The sequence below is a fragment of the Oncorhynchus masou genome, chromosome 9 (assembly GCF_036934945.1).
Source record: "Oncorhynchus masou masou isolate Uvic2021 chromosome 9, UVic_Omas_1.1, whole genome shotgun sequence".
Taxonomy (NCBI): Eukaryota; Metazoa; Chordata; class Actinopteri; order Salmoniformes; family Salmonidae; genus Oncorhynchus; species Oncorhynchus masou.
The window spans coordinates 71,239,918-71,263,645 of NC_088220.1; the positions used below are offsets into that span (position 1 = coordinate 71,239,918).

General features: G+C 44.3%; 1 pseudogene; it reads left to right on the plus strand.

Annotated features, from left to right (window-relative positions):
* Positions 1-23,728, plus strand: part of LOC135546574 (RNA-binding protein Musashi homolog 2-like) — a 380,840-nt pseudogene that overhangs the window by 350,437 nt on the left and 6,675 nt on the right.

The window sequence follows — 23,728 nt, forward strand, 5'->3', positions numbered from 1 at the left end:
GTATACATACAGATGGAAGCAATGGTAGTTTGTGACTGGTTGTGAATTTGACCAGTTGTTTCTGTATCTGACTTGGTTGGGCCTTTCAGAGAGCCTATGGGCCTGACTGGGACATTCCACTCTGCTCACCTCAAACGCTCCTCTTGGTGCACTCTGCCTGCCTGTCAGAAGGTTTGTTCACACCCTACTCACCCCTCACATCCTACTACTCCCTCACATTTACTACCCCCTCACACCCTACTACCCCCTCACATCCTACTCACCTCTCACATCCTACTCACCCCTCACATCCTACTACCCCCTCACATCCTACTACTCCCTCACACCCTACTACCCCCCCACATCCTACTCACCCCTCACACCCTACTACCCCCTCACATCCTACTCACCCCTCACATCCTACTACTCCCTCACACCCTACTACCCGCTCACATCCTACTCACCCCTCACATCCTACTACTCCCTCACATCCTACTCACCCCTCACATCCTACTACTCCCTCACACCCTACTACCCCCTCAAATCCTACTCACCTCTCACACCCTACTACCCCCTCACATCCTACTCACCTCTCACATCCTACTACTCCCTCACATTCCTCCTGACCATCTCCTATTCTCCCTCCATCTTTCCTCCTCTCCATCCCAAACATGTTCTGTCTGCTCTCTTTCTTTCTTTCTTTCTTTCTTTCTTTCTTTCTTTCTTTCTTTCTTTCTTTCTTTCTTTCTTTCCTTCTTTCTTTTCTCTCTCTCTCACTCTCTCTCTCTCTCGCTCTGTCTCTCTCTCTCTATTCCATCCTGTCTTCATTAGATGAAGAGTTTGTGTTTATTAGATTTACTGTAGTGTTTTTATGTACGAAGATATACCCATTCTGTCATTGATGTGTGTTCCTCCTGCTGTGCCTGATCCCTGTGTGTATCAGTGTGACTTCAGTGCATGTCACCTGTAGTGGTCATGGTAGTGGTGGACATAGTCATAGCTCCTAGCTACTACTGTTTTCTGTGTTCTTCTATCTACTTCTACAAGCTGACATGGTATCCAGGATTGTCTTACTGTATCTGCATGGTAGTTGTTGGTTGTTAGTCATTCTTGATGACAAGCTCAAAAACTGGTATCTAGGAGCGATCCGGAGCGTTTGTTACGCTACATTTGGTTACATTACAGCCTTATTCTAAAATGGATGAAATGATTTGTTTTACTCATCAATCTACACAGAATACCCCATAATAACAAAGCAAAAACAGGTTTTTAGCCATTTTTGCAAATGTATAGAATATTTAAACTGAAATATCACATTGACATAAGTATTCAGACCCTTTACTCAGTTCTTTGTTGAAGCACATTTGCAGCGATTATAGCCTTGAGTTTTCTTGGGTATGATGCTACAAGCTTGGTACACCTGTAGTTTCTCCCATTCAGATCCTCAGGTTGGATGGGGAGCATCGCTGCACAGCTATTTTCAGGTCTCTCCAGAGATGTTAGATCGGTTTCAAGTCTGTGCTCTAGCTGGGCCACTCAAGGACATTCAGAGACTTGTCCGGAAGCCACTCCTGCGTTGTCTTGGCTGTGTGCTTAGGGTCGTTGTGTTGTTGGAAGGTGAACCTTCGCCCTGTCTGAGGTCCTGAGTGCACTGAAGCAGGTTTTCACCAAGGATCTCTCTGTACTTTGCTCCGTTCATCTTTCCCTCAATCCTGACTAGTCTCCCAGTCCCTGCCACTGAAAAACATCCCCACAGCATGATTCTGCCACCACCATGCTTCACCGTAAGGATGGTGCTAGGTTTTCTAAAGATTGGACTCTTGGCATTCAAGCCAAAGAGTTCAATCTTGGTTTCATCAGACCTGAGCATCTTGTTTGTCATTGTCTGAGCAAACTCCAAGTGGGCTGTCATGTGCCTTTTACTGAGTAGTGGCTTCCGTCTGGTCACTCTACCATAAAGGCCTGATTGGTGGAGTGCTGCAGTGATGGTTGTCCTTCTGGAAGGTTCTCTCATCTCCACAGAGGAACTCTGGAGCTCTGTCAGAGTGACCATCGAGTTCTTGGTCACCTCCCTGACCCAAGGCCCTTCTCCCCCGATGGCTCGGTTTAGCTTGGCAGGCAGCTCTAGGAAGAATATTGGTGCCCCACTGTGTCCTTGGGGACCTTCAATGCTGCATAATGTTTTTGGTACCCTTCCCCAGAACTGTGCCTCGACACAATCCTGTCTCTGAGCTCTACGAACAATTCCTTTGACCTCATGGCTTGGTTTTTGCTCTGACATGCACTCTCAAGTGGAACCTTATATAGACAGGTGTGTGCCTTTTAAAAATCATGTCCAATCAATTGAATTTACCACAGGTGGACTTCAATCAAGTTGTGGAAACATCTCAAAGATGATCAATGGAAACAGGATGCACCTGAGCTCAATTTCGAGTCTCATAGCAAAGGGTCTGAATAAATAAGGTATTTCTGTTTTTAATTTGTTATAAATTTGCCCAAAAAATATTTACCTGTTAGAATACGGCTGTAACGTAACAAAATGTGGATAAGGTGATGGGTTCTGAATACTTTCCGAATGCACTGTATGGAGGGTTTGGTCCTTTCCTCTAGGCAGACTCCTGTGTGATTACGACATTAGCCTGATTTGCAACAGCTCAGAGCTGAAGTACCATGGCACTCTGGGCCTGACTTGGCAGGACATGATTTCTATTCATGTGTCCCAGGCAGCTGACACACTGGTCCAACCAGTGACTGACCTCAGTTCTAAATGCAGCCCACTGTATTCCTTGTCATATGTTGAGGGGACGTGTCAGGAAAGTGAGGTTGAGTTGGAGTAGAATGGAATGAGACACTAGCGTCTCTTTAACCGTCTTGCCTCCTTCTCTCCGCCTTCTTCTATAGCTGCAGGTGATCACTCTATTTAGGTGATCTGCATCCCTCAATCAGTAACAATGTATCCTGTTCGTTTGTCCTTCTCTCTCCAATATGAGTCGAGTCTGGACCCAGGACCACAGACAGTTTCCCCCCTTTCCCACCCCCTGATGGACAGCTATGTCAGAATCATTCTAAAGGAAAACAGACTGTTCACTCAAACTAGGTCACCCCGACTCCCCTGCCCAGAGCCCAGAGGGTGTGGAAATGTCTCCTCTTATGATGAAGATAGATACAGTGTATATGTGTCTGCTCAATTCTACCTGGCTCCTCTACCAGCAGTCCTCTACCAGCTGTCCTCTACCAGCTGTCCTCTACCGGCTGTCCTCTACCAACAGTCCTCTACGAGAAAATCAAATCAAACCAACAGTCCTCTACCAGCTGTCCTCTACCAGCTGTCCTCTACCAACAGTCCTCTACGACCAAATCTAATCAAACCAGCAGTCCTCTACCAGCTGTCCTCTACCAGCAGTCCAGCACCACTTGTTTGTGAGCTCCTCTCCACTTCTATTCTCATAGTGTTTGTTTGCGTGTGTGTGTGTGTGTGTGTGTGTGTGTGTGTGTGTGTGTGTGTGTGTGTGTGTGTGTGTGTGTGTGTGTGTGTGTGTGTGTGTGTGTGTGTGTGTGTGTGTGTGTGTGTGTGTGTGTGTGTGTGTGTGCGCGCGCGTGCGTGCGTGCGTGCGTGCGTGGTCTGTGGATGTGAAAGCGTGTTGAGTGAAGATATAAGGGCTGTAGCGAATGTGTCTATGGATGGATGGCAGTACTCCTCTGCCTGTGAACATCCAGGATATATCATCTATTAACTATCATTATGCCAGCCTATCGGAGCACAAAATGAGGAGCCATTATCTAGCGATTATTTATGAACTGCCATCGCAGGCTGAAAAGAACTTGTCCTTTGTTAATTAGTCACCTATTCAGTTAGAAAATGGTGTTTGAGACGGGGACTGAAAGCCACTCCAGGCAGAACAGAAAGAGAGCCTCATCTTTTCAAATGACATAGGTGGAAATGGAGCTAATTGCAGATGCTCTGAAATTCAAAGCTAATTTTGAAACACATTTGACAAGTGTATTATTCACTTTTTCTGAAGAGATCCGCACTGCTCTGTGCCTATACATGCGTGCACACTTGTGCCTCCCTGAATGGATGTGTACATATGTCAAATCAAATCAAATCAAAATCAAAATGTATTTGTCACATACACATGGTTAGCAGATGTTAATGTGAGTGTAGCGAAATGCTTGCGCTTCTAGTTCCGACAATGCAGTAATAACCAACAAGTAATCTAACTAACAATTCCAAAACTACTGTCTTATACACAGAAGTGTAAGGGGATAAAGAATATGTACATAAAGATATATGAATGAGTGATGGTACAGAGCAGCATAGGCAAGATACAGTAGATGGTATTGAGTACAGTATATACATATGAGATGAGTATGTAAACAAAGTGGCATAGTTAAAGCGGCTAGTGATACATGTATTACATAAAGATGCAGTAGATGATATAGAGTACAGTATATACGTATGCATATGAGATGAATAATGTAGGGTATTTAAACAATATATTAGGTAGCATTGTTTAACCTCTAGCGTCGAGCAATCCCGTATCCGGGAGCGTAATCATAGCCTAAAGCTCATTAGCATAACGCAACGTTAACTATTCATGAAAATCGCAAATGAAATGAAATAAATATATTGGCTCACAAGCTTCACCTTTTGTTAACAACACTGTCATCTCAGATTTTCAAAATATGCTTTTCAACCATAGCTACACAAGCATTTGTGTAAGAGTATTGATAGCTAGCATAGCATTAAGCCTAGCATTCAGCAGGCAACATTTTCACAAAAACAAGAAAAGCATTCAAATAAAATAATTTACCTTTGAAGAACTTCGGATGTTTCGGATGTTTTCAATGAGGAGACTCTCAGTTAGATATCAAATGTTCAGTTTTTCCAAAAATATTATTTGTGTAGGAGAAATCGCTCCGTTTTGTTCATCGCATTTGGCTAAGAAAAACCCCCGAAAATTCAGTCAGTACAACGCAGAACTTTTTTCCAAATTAACTCCATAATATCGACAGAAACATGGCAAACATTGTTTAGAATCAATCCTCAAGGTGTTTTTCACATATCTATTCGATGATAAATCATTCGTGGCAGTTGCCTTTCTCCTCTGAACTAAATGGAAAAGTGGACGCAGCTGGAGATTGCGCAATAATTTAGACGGAGGACACCAAGCGGACACCTGGTCAATCTTCCAATGATATGCCTATAAATACCTCACAATGCTGCAGACACCTTGGGGAAACGACAGAAAGTGTAGGCTCATTCCTGGCGCATTCACAGCCATATAAGGAGACATTGGAACACAGCGCATTCAAAATCTGGGCCAATTCCTGTATGAAATTTAATCTTGGTTTCGCCTGTAGCATTAGTTCTGTGGCACTCACAGATAATATCTTTGCAGTTTTGGAAACGTCTGAGTGTTTTCTTTCCAAAGCTGTCAATTATATGCATAGTCGAGCATCTTTTCGTGACAAAATATCTTGTTTAAATCGGGAACGTTTTTTTATCAAAAAATTAAAAGACGCCCCCTATATCGAAGAAGTTAAAGTGGCTAGTGATATATTTTACAGAATTTCCCATCAATTCCCCTTATTAAAGTGGCTGGAGTTGAGTCAGTGTGTTGGCAGCAGCCACTCAATGTTATTGGTGGCTGTTTAACAGTCTGATGGCCTTGAGATAGAAGCTGTTTTTCAGTCTCTCGGTCCCAGCCTTGATGCACCTGTACTGACCTCGCCTTCTGGATGATAGCAGGGTGAACAGGCAGTGGCTCGGGTGGTTGTTGTCCTTGATGGTCTTTATGGCCTTCCTGTAACATCGGGTGGTGTAGGTGTCCTGGAGGGCAGGTAGTTTGCCCCCGGTGATGCGTTGTGCAGACCTCACTACCCTCTGGAGAGCCTTACGGTTGTGGGTGGAGCAGTTGCCGTACCAGGCGGTGATACAGCTCTCGATTGTGCATCTGTAGAAGTTTGTGAGTGCTTTTGGTGACAAGCCAAATTTCTTCAGCCTCCTGAGGTTGAAGAGGCGCTGCTGCGCCTTCTTCCCGATGCTGTCTGTGTGGGTGGACCAATTCAGTTTGTCTGTAATGTGTATGCCGGGGAACTTAAAGCTTACTACCCTCTCCACTACTGTTCCATCGATGTGGATAGGGGGGTGTTACCTCTGCTGTTTCCTGAAGTCCACAATCATCTCCTTAGTTTTGTTGACGTTGAGTGTAAGGTTATTTTCCTGACACCACACTCCGAGGGCCCTCACCTCCTCCCTGTAGGCCGTCTCGTCGTTGTTGGTAATCAAGCCTACCACTGTTGTGTCGTCCACAAACTTGATGATTGAGTTGGAGGCATGTGTGGCCACGCAGTCGTGGGTGAACAGGGAGTACAGGAGAGGGCTCAGAACGCACCCTTGTGGGGCCCCAGTGTTGAGGATCAGCGGCGTGGAGATGTTGTTGCCTACCCTCACCACCTGGTTGGCGGCCCGTCAGGAAGTCCAGTACCCAGTTGCACAGGGCGAGGTCGAGACCCAGGGTCTCGAGCTTGATGACGAGCTTGGAGGGTACTATGGTGTTAAATGCAGAGCTGTAGTCGATGAACAGCATTCTCACATAGGTATTCCTCTTGTCCAGATGGGTTAGGGCAGTGTGCAGTGTGGTTGAGATAGCATCGTCTGTGGACCTATTTGGGCAGTAAGCAAATTGGAGTGGCTCTAGGGTGTCAGGTAGGGTGGAGGTGATATGGTCCTTGACTAGTCTCTCAAAGCACTTCATGATGACGGAAGTGAGTGCTACGGGGCGGTAGTCATTTACCTCAGTTACCTTAACTTTCTTGGGAACAGGAACAATGGTGGCCCTCTTGAAGCATGTGGGAACAGCAGACTGGGATAGGGATTGATTGAATATGTCCGTAAACACACCAGCCAGCTGGTCTGCACATGCTCTGAGGGCGCGGCTGGGGATGCCGTCTGGGCCTGCAGCCTTGCGAGGGTTAACACGTTCAAATGTTTTACTCACCTCGGCTGCAGTGAAGGAGAGTCTGCATGTTTTCGTTGCAGGCCGTGTCAGTGGCACTGTATTGTCCTCAAAGCGGGCAAAAAAGTTATTTAGTCTGCCTGGGAGCAAGACATCCTGGTCCGTGACGGGGCTGGTTTTATTTTTGTAATCCGTGATTGACTGTAGACCCTGCCACATACCTCCTGTGTCTGAGCCGTTGAATTGAGATTCTACTTTGTCTCTATACTGACGCTTAGCTTGTTTGATTGCCTTGCGGAGGGAGTAGCTACACTGTTTGTATTCGGTCATGTTTCCGGTCACCTTGCCCTGATTAAAAGCAGTGGTTCACGCTTTTAGTTTCACGCGAATGCTGCCATCAATCCACGGTTTCTGGTTTGGGAATGTTTTAATCGTTGCTATGGGAATGACATCTTCAACGCACGTTATAATGAACTCGCACACCGAATCAGCGTATTCGTCAATGTTGTTGTCTGACGCAATACGAAACATATCCCAGTCCACGTGATGGAAGCAGTCTTGGAGTGTGGAATCAGATTGGTCGGACCAGCGTTGGACAGACCTCAGCGCGGGAGCTTCTTGTTTTAGTTTCTGTCTGTAGGCAGGGATCAACAAAATGGAGTCGTGGTCAGCTTTTCCGAAAGGAGGGTGGGGCAGGGCCTTATATGCGTCTCGGAAGTTATAATAGCAATGATCCAAGGTTTTGCCAGCCCTGGTTGCGCAATCGATATGCTGAAACAATTTAGGGAGTCTTGTTTTCAGATTAGCCTTGTTAAAATCCCCAGCTACAATGAATGCAGCCTCAGGATGTATGGATTCCAGTTTGCAAAGAGTCAAATAAAGTTCGTTCAGAGCCATCGATGTGTCTGCTTGGGGGGGAATATATACGGCTGTGATTATAATCGAAGAGAATTCCCTTGGTAGATAATGCGGTCGACATTTGATTGTGAGGAATTCTAAATCAGGTGAACAGAAGGATTTGAGTTCCTGTATGTTTTTGTGATCACACCACGTCTCGTTAGCCATAAGGCATATGCCCCCGCCCCACTTCTTACCAGAAGGATGTTCGTTTCTGTCGGCGCGATGCGTGGAGAAACCAGCTGGCTGCACCGACTCCGATAGCGTCTCTCCAGTGAGCCATGTTTCCGTGAAGCAAAGAACCTTACAGTCTCTGATGTCCCTCTGGAATGCTACCCTTGCTTGGATTTCATCAACCTTGTTGTCATATTCTTGGTCGTACTGATGGTGAGTTGACGCTGCTCTTATATTCAGTAGTTCTTCTCGACTGTATGTAATGAAACCTAAGATGACCTGGGGTACTAATGTAAGAAATAAAACGTTAAAAAAACAAAAAACTGCATAGTTTCCTAGGAACGCGAAGCGAGGCGGCCATCTCTGTCGGCGCCAGAAGTAAACGAGTGTGAGTGAGTGTGTATGCAGGTGTTTACTTGCAAGGTCAGTGTGCGTGACTGAACGAGACAGGGTTTTGTTTGAGTAAATAGACACACACACACTCTGGGGCGATATCTAATGTATCCAGGGCCTCTGACAGTGAAGCCTGAGGCAGGTGATTGTGTGAAATGTTATTTCCAAGGTTGGCACAAGTCCTCCAGGTCAACTCTTCCACTATCATTCTATGGAAGGGCTTTTTAAATGGCAACAGTTATTTTTTTCTCTCACATCAACACATAAATAGTGTGAATAATGTTGCAGACAGGAAAGGTGTTTAGCGTTTCTCCCTCCATTAGGCACAACGTTTAGACGACAGACTTGGCAGTAGACCCAGACATGTTAAAGAAGAAGCTTTTCATTCATAATGACACAAAGCGGAAGCAAATGCTAGAATTCTCCGTGACATTATCAGCATTTCAAAACTTTTGAAAGCACCACTTGAAACATGAAATCAAAATCTCGACTGGAGGTAGACTGTTAAACAGACTGGTAAACAGACTTGTGAAGAGGATGATGACAGTGATTTTGACAGTAATGGTGATGACCATGATGGAAGTGGTTAGAATGGACTTCATCTGTCCTCCATGCACACGGCATGCTGAGGAGAAGAGAAGTGGAGGAGAGCGATTATAATCATAAATGATAACGCTCCCTCAACGATCCACTCCATTGAGCCTATATAGTCCCCCATCCTGTTGCCACAGCAACCCAGAGACACACTAATTTGTTGTGCAGATGAGTAATTGCCCCCCAATTAAGAATAGGGATGTTGCAGAGAAAGACCACCTAATCTTGGTTGTTTGTTATTAATATATTGTTTCTTAATTATTGTTTTTAATAGATTGAACTGAAGTGGGAGACTGTATCATGGTCGTCACACCACAGGGGGATGTTTGGGCGAGTACAGTGGCCTTATGTTGCTGAATGTGATGATGTAACTATATTGTACACGGGTTGTTGGCCATCGGTATTGTTTAAGCGTTTTCCTGGCCTCACATGAACATCCACTGAAGGGAAAGCAACACACTGCGATTCCCTGCAGCAATAAATCACCTCTATGTTATCTAACATCTCATAAAAAGGGCTATTTATTTATTCATTCGTTTGGTTTATTTCATGTTTGTACCCTTTGATACATGTTGTGGAGTGTTATGTGTAATGGCAGAGAGGACTAGAGAACTCGAGCCTGTGTTTAGCCTCTGTCACCTCATCCTCCCAGTGGCTCTGTAGTGACTTTCCCAGATGGGGTCTCTCTAATGGTAGTAGCGTTGACGAGACACTCCTCCAGAGCTCCAGTCAGCCCAGCCACGCCGGGTGTCAGCTGTGTTGCCAGGGAAGTGCTGCGGCTGCAGCCAGGGACAGACTCTCTCTGGGGGCCAGGGGCCCTGCAGATGTTCCACAGCTCCAATGCATCTGTTAGGCCATGATAGAGACAGGCTGCTGAACACTGCTCATGTTACGGCGCTGGTTGGGAGTTGACACAACTGTTGTAATAGAGTTATTTTCTCTCATTTTATGTAATTAGATTATACCTCCATCTTTCTTTGCTATTCTCCATCAGAATGGACATACAGACAGAAGACATGAGTCGCTAGAGGAACATCAGAGCCCTGCCATTATGGTCCCAACTTTGATCTCTCCAATGCTGCTGTTTAATTCCACTCCGTTTTCTACTTCCACATGCTCAAAGTGAATCATTTGCATGCACAGAAAGGAGAATTAGCTCAGCGCGATAATCAAGCGCCTCCATTCTTCCAGATGGCCGATCCAGTGGTCTCTGTAGTCTGTAAATGGGAGCTTTTTAACTGCATTTTATTCCACATTTTACATAGATAGTGCTATCATTAGCCGTGATCTCCCTGAATAATACAAGTCATTTTGCTGTGCTTTGTTAGATAAGACCTTCACGGCACCAGGGACGCTGGCAGCAAGGACTCATTTTCCATGTCAGTGCAAACAAAGCCTCCAGGTGTGTTTGTTGTAAGTGTGTGTGTGTGTGTGTGTGGGTGTGTGTACGCGCACAGGCGCGTGTGCAAGAGCGATAATGTTGTATTTGTCTTCCTGTCGTTCCTGCTACTTTGTTCTCACTAGTCTGTATTTAGAGGGATGTTTCTGCAGGCTACCATCATGGCGGGTGGCCTGTGAGGGGGACAGACAGACAAAGGGAAGGGGCCAGCCGGAGGCCTCCTCCTCAGTGTGAACTAATGTGGGTGTCAGGGGCGTTGCTCTGTAAAGGTCTTCATTTGTTTGTTGTTAAAGATCTAATTAGGACGACGAGAGGAAACAGAATGGGACGGCTAATTAGAGGGGAGCTCAGAAATCACTTTGAACCTCAAGGACACCCGGCTATTAGCGTGCACATAAAAAATGTATTAAACCTAGGTGTATGTTTTGTTCCCTTCCTTAAATGATTAAAAAATGCTTTGCTTGAGTGGGCTTCCCCCTCTTCTGGAGAGATGCGGAGGAGTGGAGTGGGCCGGCGCATCCAGAACACTTCTCTCTCTCTGTTTTTCATCTCCTTGAGTGTTTAAAACTGTCTTCTAAAGTACATGTTGCATCTGTTGTCTCAGTGCGGACACACCTACTCATTCCAGGGTTTTTATTTATTTTTTACTATTTTCTACTTTGTAGAATAATAGTGAAGACATCAGAACTATGAAATAATACATGTAGTAACCAAAAAAGTGTTAAACAAATCAAAATATATTTTATATTTGAGGTTCTTCATAGTAGCCACCCTTTACCTTAATGACAGCTCTGCACACTCTTGGCATTCTCTCAACCAGCTTCATGAGGTAGTCACCTGGAATGCATTTCAATTAACAGGTGTGCGTTGTTAAAAGTTCATTTGTGGAATTTCTTTTCTTCTTAATGCGTTTGAGCCAGTCAGTTGTGTTGTGACAAGTAGGGGTGGTATACAGAAGATAGCCCTATTTGGTAAAAGACCAAGGCCATATTATGGCAAGAACAGCTCAAATAAGCAAGAGAAACGACAGTCCATCATTACTTTAAGACATGAATGTCAGTCAATCTGAAAAACCTTTTGAGTTTGGATCCTGCGATGCAGTTGGCATTAGTTGCTAGGACCGCTACTATCTCTCCAGTGATCCTGCCTAGCTGCTAGCTAGCTGCCTATCAAGCTAGCTTGAACATAGCCCGCAACACACTTCGCTGTGGACAGTGGAGTTTCTCTATCACAGGTGAAGGATCTTTTAAACAAACAAAAACCATTCTAAAGCAGTTGTTTCAACAACAAGAAAATAGCTTCAACTTTTTTGTCCGAATATTGGTGGAACTAATAAAAGAATGGATGACCTGACCAGAGAGGTCCAGGACCTGAAGAACAGTTTGCAGTTCTCCCAGTGTTAGCTCAAGTTTAAACAGGAGAACGGCAAGATGACAGCAGTCTGTAAGTCATTGGGAGAGGACATCAGTTCTGTATATGAATCCAATATAACAATGACGGAGAAATCATCTCTAGGGCCAATCAAGGTGGAACAACATGGTTGTGGGCGTAATTGCAGAATCTCCACATGAGACTTGGATAGAGTCTGAGGACAAAGTGAGGGAATTGATCTCGGAGAAACTGAAGATGGACCACAGGAAGATTGAGGTGGAGCGCGTCCACAGGACTGGAAAACCCAACACCGGCCCAGGTGACAGGCCCAGGCCGATAGTGGTCAAATTCCTGAAGTTCAAGGACAAGGTACAGCAGCTGTTCTGGAAAGAGCCAAGAACTTTATTTATTTTTTAATTTTTAATTTTATTTCACCTTTATTTAACCAGGTAGGCAAGTTGAGAACAAGTTCTCATTTACAATTTCGACCTGGCCAAGATAAAGCAAAGCAGTTCGACACATACAACGACACAGTTACACATGAAGTAAAACAAACATACAGTCAATAATACAGTATAAACAAGTCTATATACGATGTGAGCAAATGAGGTGAGATAAGGGAGGTAAAGGCAAAAATAAAGGTCATGGTGGCAAAGTAAATACAATACAGCAAGTAAAACACTGGAATGGTAGATTTGCAGTGGAAGAATGTGCAAAGTAGAAATAAAAATATTGGGTTGCAAAGGAGCAAAATAAATAAATAAATAAATACAGTAGGGAAAGAGGTAGTTGTTTGGGCTAAATTATAGGTGGACTATGTACAGGTGCAGTAATCTGTGAGCTGCTCTGACAGTTGGTGCTTAAAGCTAGTGAGGGAGATAGGTGTTTCCAGTTTCAGAGATTTTTGTAGTTCGTTCCAGTCATTGACAGCAGAGAACTGGAAGGAGAGAGGAAGAGGAACTTGAGAGGAACGTACGATGCATTTCGAAAGTATTCAGACCCCTTGACTTTTTCTACATTTTGTTATGTTACAGACTTATTTTTAAATGGATTAAATAGTTATTTTCCCCTCATTGATCTACACACAATACCACATAATGACAAACCTTGGGTATGATGCTACAAGCTTGGCACACCTGTATCTGGGGAGTTTCTCCCATTCTTCTCTGCAGATCCTCTCAAGCTCTGTCAGGTTGGAGGGGAGCATTGCTGCAGAGCTGTTTTCAGGTCTCTCCAGAGATGTTCGATTGGGTTCAAGTCCAGGCTTTGGTTGGGCCACTCAAGGACATTCAGAGACTTGTCCAGAAGCCACTCCTGCGTTGCCTTGGCTGTGTGCTTAAGGTCGTTGCCCTGTTGGAAGACGAACCTTCAGCCCCAGTCTGAGGTCCTGAGGGCTCTGGAGAAGGTTTTCATCAAGGATCAAGGCATTCCGGCCAAAGAGTTGGTTTCATCAGACAGGGGAATCTTGTTTCTCATGGTCTGAGAGTCTTTAGGTGCCTTTTAGCAAACTCCAAGCGGGCTATCATTTGCCTTTTACTGAGGAGTGGTTTCTGTCTGGCCACTCTACCATAAAGGTCTGATTGGTAGAGTGCTGCAGAGATGGTTGTCCTTCTGGAAGGTTCTCCCATCTCCACAGAGGAACTCTGGAACTCTGTCAGAGTGACACTTGGGTTCTTGGTCACCTCCCTGACCAAGCGCTTCTCCCCAGATTGCTTAGTTTGGCCAGGCGGCCAGCTCAAGCAAGAGTCTTGAGGGTTACAGAATTCTTCCATTCAAGTACGATGGAGGCTACTGTGTTCTTGGGGACCTTCAATGCTGGAGACATTTTTTTTGTTACTCTTCCCCAGATTTGTGCCTTGACCCAATCATGTCTCGGAACTCTACAATTGCTTCGACCTCATAGCTTGGTTTTTACTCTGACATGCACTGTCAACTGTGGGACCTTATATAGACAGGTGTGTGCCTTTCCAAATCATGTCCAATCTATTGAATTTACCACAGGTGGACTCCAATCAAGTTGTAGAAACATCTCAAGGATGATTAATGGAAACAGAATGCACTTGAGCTCAACTTTGTGTCATAGCAAAGGGTCTGAAACTTATGTAAATAATGTTTTTCTGTTTTTCTTATTTTTATAAATGTGCAACACTTAAAAAAAAACTGTTTTTGCTTTGTCAATATGGGGTATTGTGTGTAGATTGATGAGGAAAAACATTAATTTAATACATTTTAGAATAAGTCTGTAACGTAACAAAGTATGTAAAAATTCAATGGGTATGAATACTTTCCGAATGCACTGTACATCTTCCTCGGCTAGGACTATCTTGAAGCTGTGTGCCAGAAGAGGAAAGAACTTATGCCAGCCATGAAAGCTGCCAGAGCGCGTGGGGACATTGCTTATATCCGCTATGACAGGCTTGTTGTCCACCCTCCTTCCCAAAAACCTGGAAGGGATGACAGAACAAAGCCTATGGGTTCATAGCTTCAACCCCACAGCATACACATATATTCAGAGCCATATCCCTGTAATGCTTAGAAAAGATCTTATGTAAAATGTTATTGAAGTGTTGTTGCTGGTTCACTTGGCACATCTAAAGCCTTTTCTTTTGGGGTGTTGCTATAGGCCACCAAGTGCTAACAGTCAGTATCTAAATAATATGTGTGAAATGCTTGATATTGTATGTGATGTAAACAGAGAAGTCTACTTTGTTGGGGACCTGAATATTGACTGGTTTTCATCAAGCTGTCCACTCAAGAGGAAGCTTCTCACTGTTACCAGTACCTGTAATCTGGTTCGGGTCATTCATCAACCTACCAGGATGTTTACAAACACTACAGGAACAAGATCATCCACATGTAAAATCACATTTTTACTAATACTGTAGAACTTTGTTCTAAAGCTGTATATGCATTGGATGCTGTGATCACAATATAGTGACTATGTCCAGGAAAGTTCCAAAGGCAGGGCCTAAAACAGTGTATAAAAAAATCATACAAAAGATTTTGCTGTGACTTTTATGTGGTGTTAAAATATTTGTTGGTCTGATGTGAATAATAAGGAGCATCCAGATGCTTCATTTGATGCATTTATGAAATTGCTTCTTCCAATAATTGATAAACATGCACCTGTTAAGAAACTGACTGTTAGAACTGTTGAGGCTCCATGGATTGATGGGGAATTGAAAAGCTGTATGGCTGAAAGAGATGGGGGAAAAGGAGTGACTAATAAGTCTGGCTGACTTACGGCAAATTGAGAAATGATATTAGGCCTTTTTTATCAATGACCTGCCACTGGCAAAACAAAGCCTGTGTGTCCATGTATGCTGATGATTCAACCATATATGCCTCAGCAACCACAGCTAATGAAGTCACTGAAACCCTTAACAAAGAGTTGCAGTCTGTTTTGGAATGGGTGGCCAGTAATAAACTGGTCCTGAACATCTCTATAACTTAGATCATTGTATTTGGTACAAATCATTCTCTAAGTTCTAGATCTCAGCTGAATATGGTATTGAATGGTGTGGCTGTTGAACAAGTTGAGGACACTAAATTACTTGGTGTTACCTTAGATTGTAAACTGTCATGGTCAAAACATATAGATTCAATGGTTGTAAAGATGGGGAGAGGTCTGTCCGTAATAAAGAGATACTCTGCTTTTTTGACAACACACTCCACAAAGTAAGTCCTGCAGGCTCAATTTAAAAAAAAATCTTATCTTGATTATTGTCCAGACCTATGGTCAAGTGCTGCAAAGAAAGACCTAGTAAAGCTGCAGGCAGCTGGTCCAGAACAGAGCGTCACGTCTTGCTCTTTATTGTAATCAGAGGGCTAATATTAATACTATGCATGCCAGTCTCTCTTGGCTAAGAGTTGAGGAAAGCATGACTGCGTCACTTCTTATTTTCATAAGAAACAATGTGTTGGAAATTGTTTGCATAGTCTACTTACACACAGCACTGACACACATACTTACCCCACCAGACATGCCACCAGGGGTCTTTTCACAGTCCCCAGGTCCAGAACAATTTCAAGGAAACGTACAGTATTCTACCGAGTCATGAGTGCATGGAACTCCCTTCCATCTTATATAGCGCAAGTGAAGAGCAGACCTGGTTTCAAAAAACAAATAAGTCAACCCCTCACGGCACAACGCCTCTCAACCATGTCAAATCAAATTTTATTGGTCACATACACATGGTTAGCAGATGTTATTGCGAGTGTAGCGAAATGTGCTTCTAGTCCCGACCTTGCAGTAATATCTAACAGGTAATCTAACAATTCCACAACAACTACCTAATACACACATCTAAGTAAAGGGATGGAATAAGAATATATGGATGACTGAGCGGCATAGGCAAGATGCAATAGATGGTATAAAATACAGTATATACAAATGAGATGAGTAATGCAAGATATGTAAACATTATTAAAGTGACTAGTGATCCATTTATTAAAGTGGCCAATGATCTCAAGTCTGTATGTAGGCAGCAGCCTCTCTGTGTTAGTGGTGGCTGTTTAACTTTGATGCACCTGTACTGACCTCGCCTTCTGGATGGTAGAGGGGTGAACAGGCAGTGGCTTGGGTTGTTGTTGTCCTTGATGATCGTTTTAGCCTTCCTGTGACATTGGGTGCTGTAGGTGTCCTGGAGGGCAGGTAGTTTGCCCCCGGTGATGCGTTGTACAGACCGCACCACCCTCTGGAGAGCCTTGTGGTTGTCGGCGGTGCAGTTGCCGTACCAGGCTGTGACACAGCCGACAGGATGCTCTCAATTGTGCATCTGTAAAGGTTTGTGAGGGTTTTAGGTGACAAGCCAACCATCAGGAGGCTGAAGAAATTTGAAAAGGCCCTGTTGTGCCTTCATCACCTCACTGTCTGTGTGGGTGGACCATTTAAGTTTGTCCGTGATGTGTACGCCAAGGAACTTTAAAACTTTCCACCTTCTGACTGCTGTTCCGTCGATGTGGATAGGGGGGTGCTTCCTCTGCTGTTTCCTGAAGTCCACGATTATCTCCTTTGTTTTGTTGACATTGAGTGAGAGGTTGTTGTCCTGACACCACACTCCAAGTGTCCTCACCTCCTCCCTGTAGGCTGTCTCATTGTTGTTGGTAATCAAGCCCACTGTAGTTGTGTCATCTGCAAACTTGATGATTGAGTTGGAGGCGTGCATGGCCACACAGTCATGGGTGAACAGGGAGTCCAGGAGGGGGCTGAGCATACACCCTTGTGGGGCCCCAGTGCTGAGGATCTGCAAAGTGGAGATGTTGTTTCCTACCTTCACTGCCTGGGTGCGGCCCGTCAGGAAGTCCAGGACCCAATTGCACAGGGCGGCGTTGAGGCCCAGGGCCTTAAGCTTAATGTTGAACTTGGAGAGTACTATGGTGTTGAATGCTGAGCTGTAGTCAATGAACAGCATTCTTACATAGGTATTCTTCTTGTACAGATGGGATAGGGCAGTGTGATGGTGATTGCATCGTCTGTGGACCTATTGGGGTGGTATGCAAATTGAAGTGGGTCTAGGGTGGCAGGTATGGTGGAGGTGATATGATACTTGACTAGTCTCTAAAAGCACTTAATGATGACAAAAATGAGTGCTATGGGGCGATAGTCATTTACTTCAGTTACCTTGTTGTGTGTATGTACTGACATGTACAGTATGTGTAACTGGTAGATACACACACACTATATGTTCATGTTTTTAAACATATGTAAAGTGTAAAGTCTTTTGTCACTGTCTTTTTTGTTACATGTCGGACCCCAGTAAGACAAGCTGTCGTCATTGGCGTCTTTAATGGTCATCCTAATAAATCTAATCAAAAGATTGGTGTTAACATGGGCGAGAGAGTTTCCTTCCACCATATTTTTTTCACCCGTCTCTGTGCTATACCTTTTAAATCCAAGTCACATTGAAATTGACTTTATAATTTATAACCTATAACCTGACCCAAGACTTTTGTAGTCTTTTTGAATGGTTTTCAATGGGCAGAAAATGTAGTGCAATGGTGTTCAGCGCAAAACCTCAGTAAAAGGCATCTGGCAGAAGTAAATTCATCCCCAAACATGACTATAATTGTATATATATCTTTCTTTGCACGAAATAACATCCCCAAAAACACACAAACACAACACACAACACAAACACAACTGTCTCCTAGTCTCCCAGTCATGTTTTCTGTCCCTAACCCTAAAACTGAAACAAAATATAAATATTTTATACAACTATAACAAAATAAAAACTAGCAAATCAGGTCTGAAAACTACCAAACTAAACTGAATTTCAAATAAAAATAGAAAATATCCTTGATAAGTGCAGTCCATTTACACAGATAATGCAGCTCTCTGTGAGGGCGCTGAGTGTCTATGGAATAGAGCTGTGGGGACATAAAGCTTTATAGTTAACAAATGCCTTGTCTGTTTCTCCTCTCCTCTGCATCAGTAGTCCAGTACATTGTGAAATCTTGCCTGTGTCAAATCTAAAATGTATGAGGAATAATAATCTATATATATTATAATCTTATTGATTTATGAGCAGAAGCCCAAACATGAATAATAGATTTTTCTTAATCATTCTCACGCTTATTTTAGGAGAATCTCATTTTGGTTATTTTTCACCCTCGAGCTCTTAGTGTGTGTATTTCACACAGTTATTATGTGTGTGTGTTTTGAAGCGAGCAAGTGGTGATCACATGTGGTGTAAATTCTACTTAAGATTTTCTTTGACCATCATTTTTAGCTTGAGGCCACATTGAGTTCCATTGTGGAAGTCTTCAGCTACACTAGTGTAGGGAGCAGGGTTGGTGTGTGTGTAGTGTAGTGCCTCTGTACCCAGTCTCTCAAGGGGCTACTGGAGTGTGGTGGGCAGAAGCAGGAAGAAAACCAGTATGGATGTTTACTGTAGTTTGCCTTGCCCTGTAACACACTACAATGCCATGTAGAAAAACAACAACAACATAGCAATAAAATAACACACACAAAAACCAATTCATTACATTACTACAGTACTGTGTAAAGTGTTTCCACGATGATGGACATGCGTCCCATCCCGCCCCTCCCTCCCTCCATCCCGCCACCTCCCTCCTTCCCTCCCTCCCTCCCTATACTATACCCCTATCTCTCAGGGTTCCCAGATTATGGGTTCTATTCCGGGGCCGGGCCCAGTGACCTGCGGGGCCCCCCTGCTCCTTTGCCGACTATGGCTCCCTGGGGCCCCAGGCTGCTCAGATGCTGCAGCACAGTGAGCATCATGCCACCTCCGCCTGCAACTCCCCCCTCCAGCACCACCTGCAGCACAGCCCGGACCCCTTTAAGAGCCCAGGTGTGTACCCTGCTAACATCTCCTTCAATCCTTCAATCAGTCAATGATGCCATTCAAGTTACGAATTCATGAGGCTATTGTGAGAGGGAGAAAAAGAGAGGGAGTGTAAAAGAGAGAAAGAGAGGAAAGAGACGTTTATAGAGACAGAGAAGGGAACAATAACTATATCAGAGGAAGGTGATGCACTGTGTACTGTAGCACAGCACCCCTGGTAGGCTGGACAATAGAACGAGTCAAAATTCACCCAAGGCTGAAAAACAGCAAATGAACGTTTGCTAAGCTGGAACACTAGTGCGAGCCGAGACCAAATGAATGGAATCGAACGTTCACAGAGCCTGTTTTGACTGGAGTGATGCTTAGAATTCCATTATTGCCTAAATGGCACAAAAAAATGTATCACTTTTTATTTTACCACTACAATATGTTCATCGGACGAAACTAGAAAAAAACAACTCGTGTAGAAAGTAAACATCTGCACCTCGATTGTGTGTCAACTGTGCTTATGACTGCGTAATGAGAAAGTAGGGAACATATGAAAACTTCGGACTATTTCTGGTCTAGTGATCGATGACAAACGAGCTCGCTACCCAGACTTTCATAATTACAAAGAGGAGATTCTCCTGATTAAAATGGTGCCCGACCTTTAAAAATCTAAATATATACATCGTGAGATATTTGGCGAAACAGACCGGTATGCCTCTCCATAGGAAAACAATGGGGCGAGTGCAGCGTTCCAAGAGCAAAAAGTATTTTGGGGTTAGAATTTGATGACAACCAAGCTTGCTGGCCAAACTTGCATAATTAGAAAGAGGAGATTCTCATGATTAAAATGGCGTCCGACATGAAAAAAAATCTAAAATACACATTGCGAGATATTTGGCGAAATAGACAGACATGCCAAAATGTCCCATATAGTAAACAATGGGATGACCTCAAGGTTCCATGAGTCATTTTTAGTTAGTTTACTTTTTAACTATAAACAACGTGAGCAGGTTTCATTGCCAACAATAGCGAAGCAGGCATTGTGACGTAGAACAATAAGCTGGGAATAGAACGTTCTGAAGGCGAGTTGGTGCCTCAATAGAACTAATAGGATCTGGGAGGGTGAAAAATGCCCTAAAATAAGGCCTGTTTTTTCATGATTACTTCACGGCAGGGTAGCCTAGTGGTTAGAGCGTTAGACTAGTAATCGGAAGGTTGCAAGTTCAAACCCCCGAGGTACAAAGGTACAAATCTGTCGTTCTGCCCCTGAACAGGCAGTTAACCCACTGTTCCTAGGCTGTCATTGAAAATGAGAATCTGTTCTTAACTGACTTGCCTTGTAAAATAAAAAAATTAAAACCGATGGCAAGCAGCCGGGAAATATGGTCATATTATGAAACTGGGCTCCACGGCGGATGCAATAAACTAGTTTTTATCAGAAAAAAAGCGTTGTTTAATTTTTTTTGTGTCCAGCCTACCCCTGGCGGTTTGCCTGCTATACCCTCATAACACTGCTTTTGGAAATGACTTCAGGATATGTTTAGTTTGATATGTATGTATACATGTCTCTGTCTGCTTACTCACTCCATGTGGAGCTGAGGGAAGGACAGACAGACACCCCGTTCTCATTTCACACAGTTATGGTGACCTAATATACTGTAGTGCCTACAAACATTTAAATGTTTTACATTTTAGTCATTTAGAAGACTCTCCTATCCAGAGCAACTTACAGGAGCAATTAGGGTTAAGTGCCTTGCTCAAGGGCACATTGACAGATTTGTTCCCCTGGTCAGCTCGGGGATTTGAACCAGCAAACATTTAGTTACTGGCTCAACGCTCTTAAACGCTAGGCTACCTGTTGCCCTACATTGGCACACAGTACATGTATAAGTGTTACCCATTTTCAGTTCAGTATACAGTTCAGCATACAGTAGTATTGTTGTCAATAATGGTTTTTGTATAAGATATATCAAGGTCAATATTATTTATTCTTATCACACCCTTCAAATATTGATCTCCATCCCTTGCATACCCACATTGCATCTTGTTTGTTGGTACAGTGTATTACTTTTTCATGTGAGGTGATGAACCATAGTTTACATGACTGCATTTATATGTATTTAGACTGCTTATTTAAGTAAGGGAGAGAGAACCCTGATGAGGAATCTGTCATAAAGAACGAGTGACCATAAATTGAGCTCCCAAGGCTTGTATTTGACTCTTGTTACAAAAGTATGATAAGCGTTCATGAATATCATCATGAATAAGTTGAGCAAAAGTTATGTGGCAAATTTTTCCTGTTGGCTTGACATCTTTCGAGATAATGTTTTGTTGCTGGAATGTAGTCTATTTGATGAGCAAAGAAGGAGCAAAGAGTTGCAGAATGAATTGAACAGGTTACTTACTATCATAGCTCATCCACTGACAGTCTGAATGATATGGTCTTTAGAAACACACACCTTACTGTTCTTTTGCTTTCCCAGTTCTTTTGTTGGTACCTTAAAACCCTATTTCCTTTGTAAATCTAGACTGGAGCATTTTATTGCAATGAGATCGGGTTACTCTGACCTTTTTAAATCACCAATAGTGTTCTAACCACACAACTGTGCTCCAATGAGAGTAAGTCATGTGTAGTTATTAGTGGGGCTGACAGTGTGGTTCAAATACCATAAATCCTGTTCAACATGGGAACGGCTGGGGGGGATGTGCAATTCAACAAAGTCCACCAATTATGAGAGATCTAGCCAGCTGTATAAACAGAGATAGAGTGGGTAATTGGTTAAAACAGTCTTGTTTGGACTGGGTCACTCTGATAAGAACAGTGCAGCCAGTCAGAGACATTGCTTGATACGACTAAGCAGCAGTGTCACTCTGAGAAGTGGTTTATTTCTCCCTCACAAAGAGGTAACTTTGTCATTATTTAATCTGCTAATGTTCGGGGGAGAAGGAATTTTTGATCTGGTGTGTGTGTCTCGTTGTGTGTGTTTTCTAACCCCAAACAGGGATATCCATAGATAGTACAGTGGCTTTTATACACTTGTTAGAGAGCAACATCGTTACACTAACATATTTCACAATCCAATAATCTATGGTGATCATAGACGTGCATCTGTATAGCATAGCTTTGAATGAGATATTTCATTTTGACACGTATTACAATGGGTGGCAAAAATCCACCTCCGTTCTCATCTAGACTGTCTCCTTTCTTGAGCTGGTTTTAAAAACCCTTATTCTCACGAGTCTTCAGATCCAGAGCATTAATAGACTTCCCTTTCAATGAACATCCGCACCAAGAGAAAGCCTCCGGCAGCAGTGGAAAGACTGGTTTAATATTCCTTTATTAATGGGAGTGTCACTGAGCGGCGCTCGGAGAGAAAAATGAGCAGACCACGCCATGGGCTCTCGATTTTTTTAGTTAATATATGCTCTTGTTTTTATTTATTTTAATTTGTCTTTTCAACACACTAAACAGACGGTCACCTGGTGCTGAGCTGACTGCAGCAATGGCTCAAGTGGTCTAGACAACAATTAGAGTAATTTAAGCCAACCCCATGGTTCCTCTACTTCCCCTTTTCTTTTTTATTCCCTGCTCTCTCATTTCTTCATTTCCAGTATTATTGGTCTGGGATTTCTCCCTGGCGTTGTGTTCTACTTTTCAAAAGACTGTCTAGCGCTCTTTGACTCTCTTGCTTTATAGCCATAGTTTTCCCCACATACACTGTCAAGGTCATCTACACTGAACCAAAATATAAATGCAACATGCAAAGATTTTACTGAGTAACAGTTCATTTGAGGAAATCAGTCAATTAAATAAATTAATTGTGCCCTAATTTATGGATATGACATGACTGGGCACGGGCTCAGTCATGGGTGGGCCTGGGAGGACATAGGCCCACCTACTTCGGAGCCAGGCCCCCACCCACTGCGGAGCCAGGCCCCCACCCACTGCGGAGCCAGACTCCCACCCACTGCGGAGCCAGACCCCAACCCACATCGGAGCCAGACCCCCACCCACTGCGGAGCCAGACCCCAACCCACTGCGGAGTCAGGCCCCAACCCACTGCGGAGCCAGCTCCCCACCCACTGCGGAGCCAGGCCCCCACCCACTGCGGAGCCAGGCCCCAACCCACTGCGGAGCCAGGCCCCAACCCACTGCGGAGTCAGGCCCCAACCCACTGCGGAGCCAGCTCCCCACCCACTGCGGAGCCAGGCCCCCACCCACTGCGGAGCCAGGCCCCAACCCACTGCGGAGCCAGGCCCTAAACCACTGCGGGGCCAGGCCCCAACCCACTGCGGAGCCAGGCCCCAACCCACTGCGGAGCCAGGCCCCAACCCACTGAGGAGCCAGGCCCCAATCCACTGCGGAGCCAGGCCCCAACCCACTGCGGAGCCAGGCCCCAACCCACTGCGGAGCCAGGCCCCAACCCACTGAGGAGCCAGGCCCCAATCCACTGCGGAGCCAGACCCCAACCCACTGCGGAGCCAGGCCCCAACCCACTGCGGAGCCAGAACCCCACCCACTACGGAGCCAGGCCCCAACCCACTGTGGAGCCAGGCCCCAACCCACTGATGAGCCAGGCCCCAACCCACTGCGGAGCCAGGCCCCAACCCACTGCGGGGCCAGGCCCCAACCCACTGCGGAGCCAGGCCCCAACCCACTGCGG